Raw genomic sequence first — 10630 nt, 5'->3', positions numbered from 1 at the left:
TAGATTATCTTTTTCTGCACCTCTTTTCATTTGTTTTAGTCTTGAAAAGTCTGTGCAACTAAAGAGAAATCTCTAAGCCTTATCTAGCTCTGACACTCAATGATGGTAGAACCCCCATTAGCTTCCAGATTGGAGCCTGCGTTTCTTGCAGTTTGTTTTGCCATTTTACAAAGTATGATCCAGATTCTCTGCCCCATCCGAGCCCTGTGGAAAATACTTTCCATTTGTAATGCAAACTTGAATGTTTAGAAATGGCAGTTCTCTTGACTTAAATCTCCATAATTCAGGGTTTTTGTGGCTGAGGTGGTTAAATGATAGAGTGATTGACTGTTGCTTTAGAGAGATCTTCTGATGTTGTTTCAGCTGCTTATGTAAAAAATGTTAAACTATTTGACCATTTCAGAACTTGATTTAGTGTTGTTTCAAATGACTGCTTTCCATTTTCTGGACATTCGATTCAAATTTTTATATACCAAACCTACTTTAAACGTTCAAAGCCATACGTTAAGTGCATCAGTAGCTGAGATTGAATGCAAATATTCCTTCAATCTGGCTGAAGACTACATACCTTCCCCTCTAGGGGGAAAAAAACAAACCATAGAGACTGTCATAAATAATTCTACTTAAGTGAATGCTGAAATAAGGCACTGCATTGCTTGGCTCCCAGTAACCTCTTTGCAGCCAGATAGGTCGAGTACCCTCTGGCCAAAGCTTAGCCTTTTCAGAAATGGAAAGCAGGAAAAACAATACGATCATCTTTTAAAGTGGCATGTTGGACACATCCCCAAAGTTAAATATACCTAGACAGTTCTCAGTGCTGCAACTACAGCTGACCTTGGAAGAAAATGATGTTTCTAGCAGCCCAGAAGTAGGGAAAGGTGATAACGAACAAGATGTGATCATGTATTTCTGGCACACACTTGGGATAGTACAAGGAGCTAATTGCATTTAAGCATTATCTTACAATATGGTGACCCAATCATTCTGGAAGGTAACCTGAGTCTCCCTTTTTAGAAAAGACACTCTATTTTTAGCAAAAATTAATGAATTTTGCCTTCCGAAACTCCAAGACATCTTTCCTGGATCAAGTTGAGTTGCATGGATCTTTCCCATCCATCTTTTTTTCTGTCCCATCAAACGTTGCAGGCTTATCAGTGGTTCTTGGGCTGGACTCTGAAGTGATGGATCCTGTTTTCCTTTTGCTCCTGGTAAACTTTGGTTTAGTGTAACTTGCAGCCCCACTCACGAAGGTTCTCACTCAGATTACATGAAGAAAATATTCATTCTGCTAGAGTCTGGTGCCCTTCCAGGGCAGCGAGCCAGCCCACAGTACCGCAAGAGTTAGTGAGAACGCTCATGTTTCAGAGAACAAAAGAGAAACAGGAAGAAACTATCCCTCAAAGGGCAGGGGAAGAATATTCTTTGCTTTGCCTTTTTAAATCACGGACAGGTTGATACATAGGTTAATGCTGTCCCACATACCTTTATGTGGGAGTTAAGCAGGCTCTTGAAAAATAAAAGGAGAACTGACAAAGGAATTAAGGTATTTTTTCCTACATACGTATTCTTTTTTAGAAAGTGTCACCGTAATGGATAACGTATGTTTCTCTTTGGCCATTTTTCAGTTCTAAGTGTATAAATGATGTTAGAGTTAATTGGTCCCTTTGTGGAATTTGAGTTTTGATTAAATGCTTATAATTTCTATTAATGTGTTGTTTTTTTTTTTAAGCTGACATTTTTGGTTAAAATCTACTTAAACCCATAGTGGGCTAGGTACATTAGAGCCAAATAGAACAACAACAAAGACACTGTCACTATTTTCAGGAGTTACAGTGTGAAATAATGGAAATGGAGAATTTGTAAGTATTCCATAAGTAGGCGATAGGGAGACAAATCTTCTTGAAACATCAGCAATTCAAGAAGTGGCTTCTAGGCCACCAAAATTCACCTGTGTTTTAAAGCTTTCCCATAACTAAATCCAGGGTGTATATCAGAAAACTGGAAGGAGAAAAAAGTATGGCTCTATTCATGAAAAGAAAAAGGTGAAACTCTGTGTTTGCGGGAAACTTTTCAGAATTCGGCAGATTGCAGATGCAGCCCAAAGTTCTCCACATGACCCATGGGATACCAGGCAGAATAAGAAACACGGCAAATATCTTTCTACAGTCAGCAGGCCAACTCAGGGCTGGGCTACGAGGTAGTTGGGGACCTCCCTTTGGACTTCTCTCCCTTCTTGTGGGTTAATCACCCTATTAGAATGGTAATGGGAATTTTATTAGTCCCATAGACAGGGTATCTGATCAAAACAATTTTTAAACTATATGGGCATTATCCCAAAAAAACCAAACTCATTGCTATCTAGTCACTTCCGACTCATAGTGACCCTGTAGGACAGGGTAGAACTGCCCCATATGGTTGCCAAGGCTGTATTCTTTATGAAAGCAGATTGCCACATCTTTCTCCCTTCACCATGGAGCAACTGGAGGTTCGAACCGCCCCATATGGTTTCCAAGACTGTATTTTTTATGGAAGCAGATTGCCACATGTTTCTCCCTTCACCATGGAGAGGCTGGTGGGTGAACCACCGATCTTTCAGTTAGCGTCCCAGCCCTTAACCACTGCTCCACCAGGACTCCTTCATATGGGCCTTATCCATCCCCCAAATAAACTACAACTACAACAAAGGTCCCCTGGCCATCAGTAAAAAGACGAGCATTCTCCCTGCTGGAATGAAAAAATATGTTTCCGTGTTGGGTAGTCCCATCCATTAAGAATGGGGAGAAAATAGAGTACAGCATTTCAAGTATTCCAAAACAAGCAGAATTTGAGAAGCAGAATATTAACAGCTAAGAATCCAAGATCAAACCAGTACAAGTTCAAGGAGGATAAGCAGAGAAAATAAGCAGGCACTAGGCCAAGGGTGGCTGCTGAAGTGGAAAGGACTCCAGTCTTGTCAAGGCCTTTCCTCACAGAAGCTCCAAAGCCCAGACTGGGGATCATGCAGCCAAAGACAAAAGCAGTTGATGAAAGTACAAAAGAGCAACCATCAAGAACGTTTGGGCTCCAAATTAAATAAGACTTAGATATACCAAGAAGGATGTGCAGATCCAGAGTCCTGGCCCTCCAAAGTTGGAACTGGCTTTGGAGCCAGTGACACACCTGCCCTTTGAGACGCAAAAAATCCCTCCAGCAATGGCAGGGCTGTGGGCTGAGAGTGACTCCGAAAGCAGGTTGTCAAGTGTGGGGAGAGATCTCTCCCATTCCTAAGTGGTTCCAAAGAATGCTGTCCTCTTAGTCCGTGTGTGTGCGCGCGCACGTGCCCACACATAGGCACCATAACGAACATCCACAGTCCTTCTCAATCCCTATGTTTGTGTCCAGTCCCCAGTTCCTCCGGTCCCTGTTCTCTGCTTCTCACGCAGTCTACTGCTGCCAATCTTTAATCGTATTCGCTGCCTTTCTCAGGTCAAAACTGTTTTCACTTAGTGTTTTCCTATTTGTGCCTCTGGGGGAACAAGTCAGACAGGAGAGAGATACGGAGACAGGCAGATCATGGGACCCTTCAAATCCCAAGAAGCTCTGCTTCTTGCCCTAACACCAGCTTTTGAAACACACAAAGTGTAAAAATAAACACAAGACACTTGTTTTTTTCCTAATACTGACGTGCTTATAACCCAATGCAATCGATTTCAGTTGTTGTTATTCAAGGAGACCACTGTTCATACAACAAAATGGCAAGCTAGACAAAGCTGAATGAACTCAAACCCAAATTTATAAAATGTGCAGATTAACGAGGTGTTTAAAGCTCAAAAGGGTTGAATGAATGAATGAATGAATATATGAATGAATGAAGGTGATGTTTATTCACTTTTAGAAAAATATTCTTTGCTTCTTGAACAGATTTCCGAGTCCCTGTGGAGAACTCCAGATTCAACAGGAATTATTCAGCGCCTCCCGCCAAGAAAAACAGTGTATACGTAGTTTTTTTTTTTTTTTTTAGAAATACATATATTATGGAAAGCAAGGCTCATATCTTTTAAACAACTTTTAATATTGGAATTAGAAGAGTTTTTTGTTTCTTTCCCTCAATTACAGAAATTGGAAATGGTAAACAAATTCTTCAAGCTTTTTCTATATATGGCTAAATACTATGTCCAGGGTCATTTTATAGAAAATAAAATAAAAAGATGCTCTTTTTCTTGCTGCAGTAAACTTTGGTCATCCTAACCACAGCTTTTATACTCTACTTTTTATGGAAAATCAGTGAACCTTGCTTGTGAACAATCTGGCTCCTTGATGTCCCAGCTCCTAGGCTAAGGACTATAAAACTTGACATGGTCTCAAAGAGAAAGAGTCATATTACCACCAACCTGCAGACAAGGTAAATCCCCATGATGCCGGGCCTCTAATGGAGGGGTGCAGGGGAGAGGAGGCTCTTCGAGGCATTCCTTCCTGGGATTGGTTTCCGATGCGATGTCATTGGGCAGCAGAGGTCAGTTGCTGCTTGCCCTCTCCATCTGTGAAAGTAGAACCGCCCCGGAAACACATCACCAATGAGGAGTCTTTCCTGGATTTTGGGTCAGACATGGGCCACTCAGAGCCCCGGTGGCACCGTGATTAAGCGTTTGGCTGCTAACCGAAAGGTTGGCGGTTTGAATCTACCAGCCACTCCTTGGAAACCCTATGGGGCAGGTCCACTCTGTCCTACAGGGTCACTATGAGTCGGAATAAACTCGACCGCAACGGGGTATGGGCCACTCTTCGTAAAAGTCAAGAAGAGCTGCTAACTTGCCAAAATGATGGACAATGTGGAATCTGCTTTAAAGTAGTCTATGGAAATGGAAGGATGTATTGATAATTGTTGCGGCTGGATGTTGGGCACAAGGGAGTTCATTATGCTATTCTCTTCACTTTTTGTGTATGTTTGAAACTCTTCATAGTAAAATGCTTTTTCAAATCTGCGAAAGGAGTCCTAGTGGTGCAACGATTGAGCGTTCAGTTGTTCACTACAAGGTTGGCAGTTCAAACCCACCCAGTGGCTCCACAGGAGAAAGACCTGGCAATCTGCTTCCGTAAAGATTACAGCCAAGAAAACCTTACGGAGCAGTTCTACTCTGTCACATGGGGTCGCTATGAGTCAGAATCAACTTGATGGCACCTAACAACAACGTAACTGAGGCAGGAAGCAAGCATATCCTTAGAGGGAGAAAAAACAGAATGTTATACGAACCTCATCTCTCAGAATGAAAAAGCAAACCAGTGCCTGCTGTTTAGCTAAATGTCCCTACAGTAAGCCTTTCCCTCTCTGATCAACTCTGTGGCAAAGTCATTAAGCCCGGCAGCAATTCAGATAAAACAGCTGCAAAAATAGAGGCTGCCCAAACCTTGAAACCTGAAGGAAATAATTTAAAATTAACAAAAAAAAAAACCCTCTGAAATGAATCCATTTCCCCCTCATTTACAATAACAACGTTTCACTTGAATTATGCATCCGTGTGACTACTTGAATTACCAATGTATGAATATTCATTATTTGCAATGTATGAATATTCATTATTTGCAATGTGACTAAGTGTTTGTTCCCCGTGTGTTGTCAGCCAGCGCTAAGCTGGCCTGGGACCTGGCTGACAAGGAGAAGGTGGCATCTGGGGGCCCTGGGGAGACAGGTTGCCCTTCAGAACCCCCACCCACTGGAGTGTGAGAATGGAAGGGTACATTGTATCGTACGAAGTTGTCAACTCTGACCTCCTCTCGCCATAAAATGTCCGCACTGTCTCCTGGCTGCCCAGCCTGTAACAGCTGCTGCCCACTGGCACCACCTACATTTTAAACCAGCTGGAGACAGAGTTCTCCATGATAAGCCTGTTATATTTGCCGAGTAAGCAGGAACACCTAATGGTTTGGCCCCCTAATGACTCAGGGACTGACCTCTGGCTGGCTACAGCAGTGTGTGCTGGCAAAGGAGAGGAAAAAATAATTAAAAGAGCCTTTGTCAAAGCTCCCTCTAAATCAACCTTTTAAATGTGCTCAGTTTTAAGAGTCCCAAAGTGCCAATTCAGTCACACTGGCCTCTCAGAGCCACAGAAACCCCCAGGATAACCATTGCCAATTAGTCAAGCAAGAGGGTGTGTGTGTGTGTGTGTGTGTGTGTGTGTGTGTGTGTGCACGCACATGTACATGTTCAGAGAAACAACACAGATACTGAAAGAGCCCCCTGGAGAGAGGGCAAAGTCCCACAAGGAACTGTTCTTTTCTTGTTTTGGAAATTAAAACAAAGGGGATGGGAACAATTAGAAAGCTAGTAGTAAACAGTGACACCAACAATAAAATAGAAAAGGAGAAATTAGCACATACGGGACTTTTAAAAGATTAAAACCAAAACTAATATTCTTAATGTCTTAAAGAAAGGAAAAAAGACAGCCACTGACAAGCCTCCGTGTCTGCATTGTGAAGGACAAGGCAACGGAGCAAGGAGAGACAGAGAAAAAGAAAATACGAGGCATGCCAAAAGCAAAAGGGAAGAAAAAATATATGGTGTCAGAAACTAAAAGCAAGAACCAGGATGAAACTCTAAACAGTGCAAAGTAAAACCCTGAACTGGCAGCGTGCTTTTGCTAACAAAGAAAGTGTGAACGTAATGTGTGCAGTGCCCAGCAACCCTAAAGAAAGGCTTGGGAATGAAAAAAAAAAAAGAGGAGGTGGCAACAGGGAACAGACTTAGCCACGATCATGGCAGTGGCAGACCCACTCTGTACAGAAGGAGGCGGGCCAGTGGGTGCACAGAGTTTTTGTTTGGTTGTCGGGAACTCTGGGCTCCATCAGCGCCAAGTGGGCTTCCTTCCATGAGGGAACTGGAGCCTGCACAGAGTCAGCAGGGCACTGAAAGGAGGCTTGGCAGTGCATGGTGACCAGAGGAGCAGGGATTTGGGGACTTAGTGGGTGCTGTGGACAATCGGACTTACCATGGAGAAATCTATCCTCTGCAGCTTGCTCAGCAAGACGCTGGTCGGAAACCTTGAGAGTTCTCCTGATCTTAAGTTTCATATTTGCACCATAGACGGCTGAAAATGTCACCCTTGACTCCAAAGATGCTCTTGCAGGTTAACTTTTCACACCACTGAATTGCATGCTGTTGGGTGTGTTCATTTGTTCTTTTAGTGGTCATGTTATTATTTGGACCCAAAGTTTTAAATTTCCCCAGTTCTAATTACAGTTGCTCAGGACATTGGCTAGTTTCAAGTTCTGGAATTATACTTGAACACTTCTTCCAGAAGTGGGTAAGAAGTTAGAATTACGGAAAAGCTTGGCTCTGACTTCAGTTGAATGTCAAAACGCCCAAGTTTGCTGAATGGACTTTGTATAGTGAAACCCCAGCTTTCCTCTCTGTTCTCCCAGGCTTAATACCTACTGGATGAAACTGATGAAATTAAACAAAAAAAGAGGCTTGTGGTCTAGAGTAGTCATTGCAATATCCTATTGACAAGCAACAGTGGATACCTCTTTGGTTTCATCCTGAGTAAAAATTCTTAATCACGTATTAACTTCTCTGCTCATGTAGTCAACATATTGAGTCCCTACCGTGGGACGGGAGTTCAGAAGTGATGAACTCCTCTCTCATTTTAGGAGTGCTGGCCTGTGGAAGGCCTTGTTATTGTTGTTAGGTGCCATTGAGTTGGCTCCAATTCATAGCACCCTATATATTACAGAACGAAACGTTGCCCAGGCCTGCACCGTCCTTACAATCGTTGCTGAGTTTGAGCCCACTGTTGAAGCCACTGCGTTAATCAATAGAAGGCACTAAACCTCTGCGAGTCTAAGAAGTTGCTCTCTTCTGCCCAGACAGGGAGGTCCTGCTTCTTCTTAGTTTCCTACTTCGTAATTATCAAGGAAGGACTTTGGGTAGTGCAAAAGGTTTGCACTCCACTACTAACCAAAAGGTTGGCAGTTTGAACCCACCCAGAGGTGCCTGGGAACAAAGGCCTAGAGAGCTTCTGTAAGATCACAGCCATTGAAAACCCTATGGAGCACAGCTCTACTCTGATGTACATGGCGTCACCATGAGTCGGAGCTGACTTCATGGCAGTGGGTTTGGTTTGGTTTTAATTGTCAGGGGGCTTGAGGACTAATAAGTTGGTTTCTAGTCCAACCTAGATCAACAAGAGATATTTCCTAGGTCAAGTGCCTGGGGCAAGAAGTAAAGTTGAAAAATACATGTATCGCTTCTCTAGGCAGGGAGCAGAGTAAAGCTCACTGATCCATGGGATGGTTGATCCACTTCCTTGATGATAAGCTAATTGACTGTCCTAACCAGTTATAATCCATACAGCACAAGGAAATTTGCAGATTGCATTGGCTGAAACCTCTTGCCAATCACAAACAAGCCAGCCTGGATGGGGGCCTCTTTACCCTACGAGGCCATAGGCTGAGCTATAGTAAACTGAAAGGTCTTCTTTGGTTCTAGCTATTTGACCCCACTTATGACACACTAGCATTCACAATAAAGGTTAGGAAATTCTAATAAGTGTTTTTCTATGATCAGGTTGGTATTCTGGCATGTTAGGGGAACTGGAAACAGACCAACTACCTCCCTGGAGCTTTCGTGCATTCACAGCACTTAGTTTTGATGTAAAAGAAAAAAGTGCAGGGGTCCCTGGGTGCAAATGGTTAAGCACTCGACTACCAGCCGAAAGGTTGGTGGTTCAAACCCACCTAGAGGCACCTGGGAAGACAGGCCTAGCAATCTGCTTCCAAAAGGTCACAGCCTTGAAAACCCTGTTGAGCAGTTCTCTACTCTGCACACACGGGGTCACCATGAGGTGGAAACGACTCGACGGCACCTAACAACAGCAACAAACAGAAAGAACAGAAAAAGCGAGAAAAGTGCTCAGGAAGCTCACTGATGAGGATGTCAGCCGCTCTTCAGACTCAGCACTGACGGAAGGAAACCCTCCCGGCAAGAAAGGGAAGGCAGGTCTCTCTACCTTCAGGACACTTACATTCCAATCGTCGGCTGCCCCAGTGAATTTGGAGGCTGAAAGTACAGTTCAGTTCTTGTACTTCTAAACTTTTTCAGCAGCATTTGTGGAACATTAGAAAGAGGGAGATGAACTGTAGACAATAATTCCCTTTTATTACATATGTGAAAAGGGCAATCGAGCTGATGATTAACGACCACATGCTTTGTGACCTTAAACAGGCACCGTGCTAATACCAAAGACCTTATCTTCTGTTCCACAGACTATGCTGGTAAAAGTAGTAAGACAGCAGGCACACATCTGTGGTTATGTATTTTTGCAATTAGATGCTTAATTGCCTTCCTTACATTGTGCCTGTAGATAATTATAGTTTGTTTAATAACTTTCTGTGGTGTTTTCCTCTAATTTTCCTACAAATTAAATTTCAAACTTGATTTCGGCATTATCTACAAAATAAGTTTAATGTGTTTTAAGTATCTTTTCTATATATTATTGACAATCTGAAAAAAAAATCACTTAGGACAATCACTATATATCATAATACATAAGAGAATATAATTTATCTAAAAAGAAAATGTTTAAGTAAACAAAGTTAGGGATTCTGTATTAAAGCAATTAAAATGAATCAAGGTATTTTTGAAGTGAGTGCGAAATTCTCTTTTGGAAAGTTGACAACTGGGGAGAAATCTAGAATGTTATTTCCAGTGCTCCTGAAGTCCTTGGTAGGAAGCTTAAACATCTGGGGCATAGGAGGTGTTTGCATCTCCTCCTCCCGTCGAAGTTTCGTAACTTTGGAAAAGAAAAAAGAAATGAGGAGTGAACATCTGGCTTTTACACGGTGTCAAAGAGCAGGGTTTGGTTTTCTGGACCATGGCTCAACACCCAGAACAACGAGTTACTGGCAAAGTTCAGTGAGAGCATGTGCAAGCACTGGGAAGAACACGTTAGCCAGGAAACTTGCTGACCTGAGCAAGAGGACTAGAAACAGAAATTGGAGGGGGAGGGAGGAAAGTCACCCAAATACACTTGTAAACTTTACTGGATAGGGATCCAGAAGTGTGATAGAGATAGAAGAATGGTTGAGGAGGTGCCCATTAATGTTCAACAGAAAATAGGACTGTGACCTTAGACAACTATTAGACAATGCACAGGGTCAGAAGCAAATGAAGCTTTATGTTTGAACAAATGGATGAATTGTGATCTCACAACAGTCATGGAGACGTGGAATGAGATCCATGACAAGAATACGGTTAGGGAGTGTCTTGGCTTCATAGAGCTGCTATATCAGAAATACAACATGTGGGTTGCTTTAAAGAACAGAAATTTATTTTTCACAGTTTGCTGTTGTTGCTAGGTGCCGTCACGTTAGTTCCAGCTCATAGAGACCCTACGCACAACAGAAAAAAACACTGCCCGCTCCTGCACCATCCTCACAATCGTTACGATTGAGCCCATTGTTGCAGCCCCTGTGTCAGTCCATCTCGTTGAGGGTCTTCCTCTTTTTCGCTGACCTTCTACTTTGCCAGGCATGATGTCCTTCTCCAGGGTCTGGTCCCTTATGATAACATGTCCAAAGTATGTGAAATGAAGTCTCGCCATCCTTGCTTCTAGGGAGCATTCTAGCTGTACTTATTCTAAGACAGATGTGTTCATTC

General features: G+C 42.7%; 1 long non-coding RNA gene across 1 annotated transcript in view; it reads right to left on the bottom strand.

The window, feature by feature from the left end:
* The window catches only part of LOC111820157 (uncharacterized), a 118662-nt gene that overhangs the window by 99248 nt on the left and 8784 nt on the right, over window positions 1-10630 (bottom strand). Inside the window, exon 2 of the long non-coding RNA XR_002823694.1 lies at window positions 4371-4517. This is a non-coding gene — a long non-coding RNA (uncharacterized LOC111820157). The remainder of the gene's footprint in view (window positions 1-4370; window positions 4518-10630) is intronic.

The sequence above is a fragment of the Trichechus manatus genome, unplaced genomic scaffold (assembly GCF_000243295.1).
Source record: "Trichechus manatus latirostris isolate Lorelei unplaced genomic scaffold, TriManLat1.0 scaffold00002, whole genome shotgun sequence".
Taxonomy (NCBI): domain Eukaryota; kingdom Metazoa; phylum Chordata; class Mammalia; order Sirenia; family Trichechidae; genus Trichechus; species Trichechus manatus.
The sequence above is the reverse complement of the archived record's forward strand: the minus strand, read 5'-3'. Positions and strand labels throughout refer to the sequence as shown.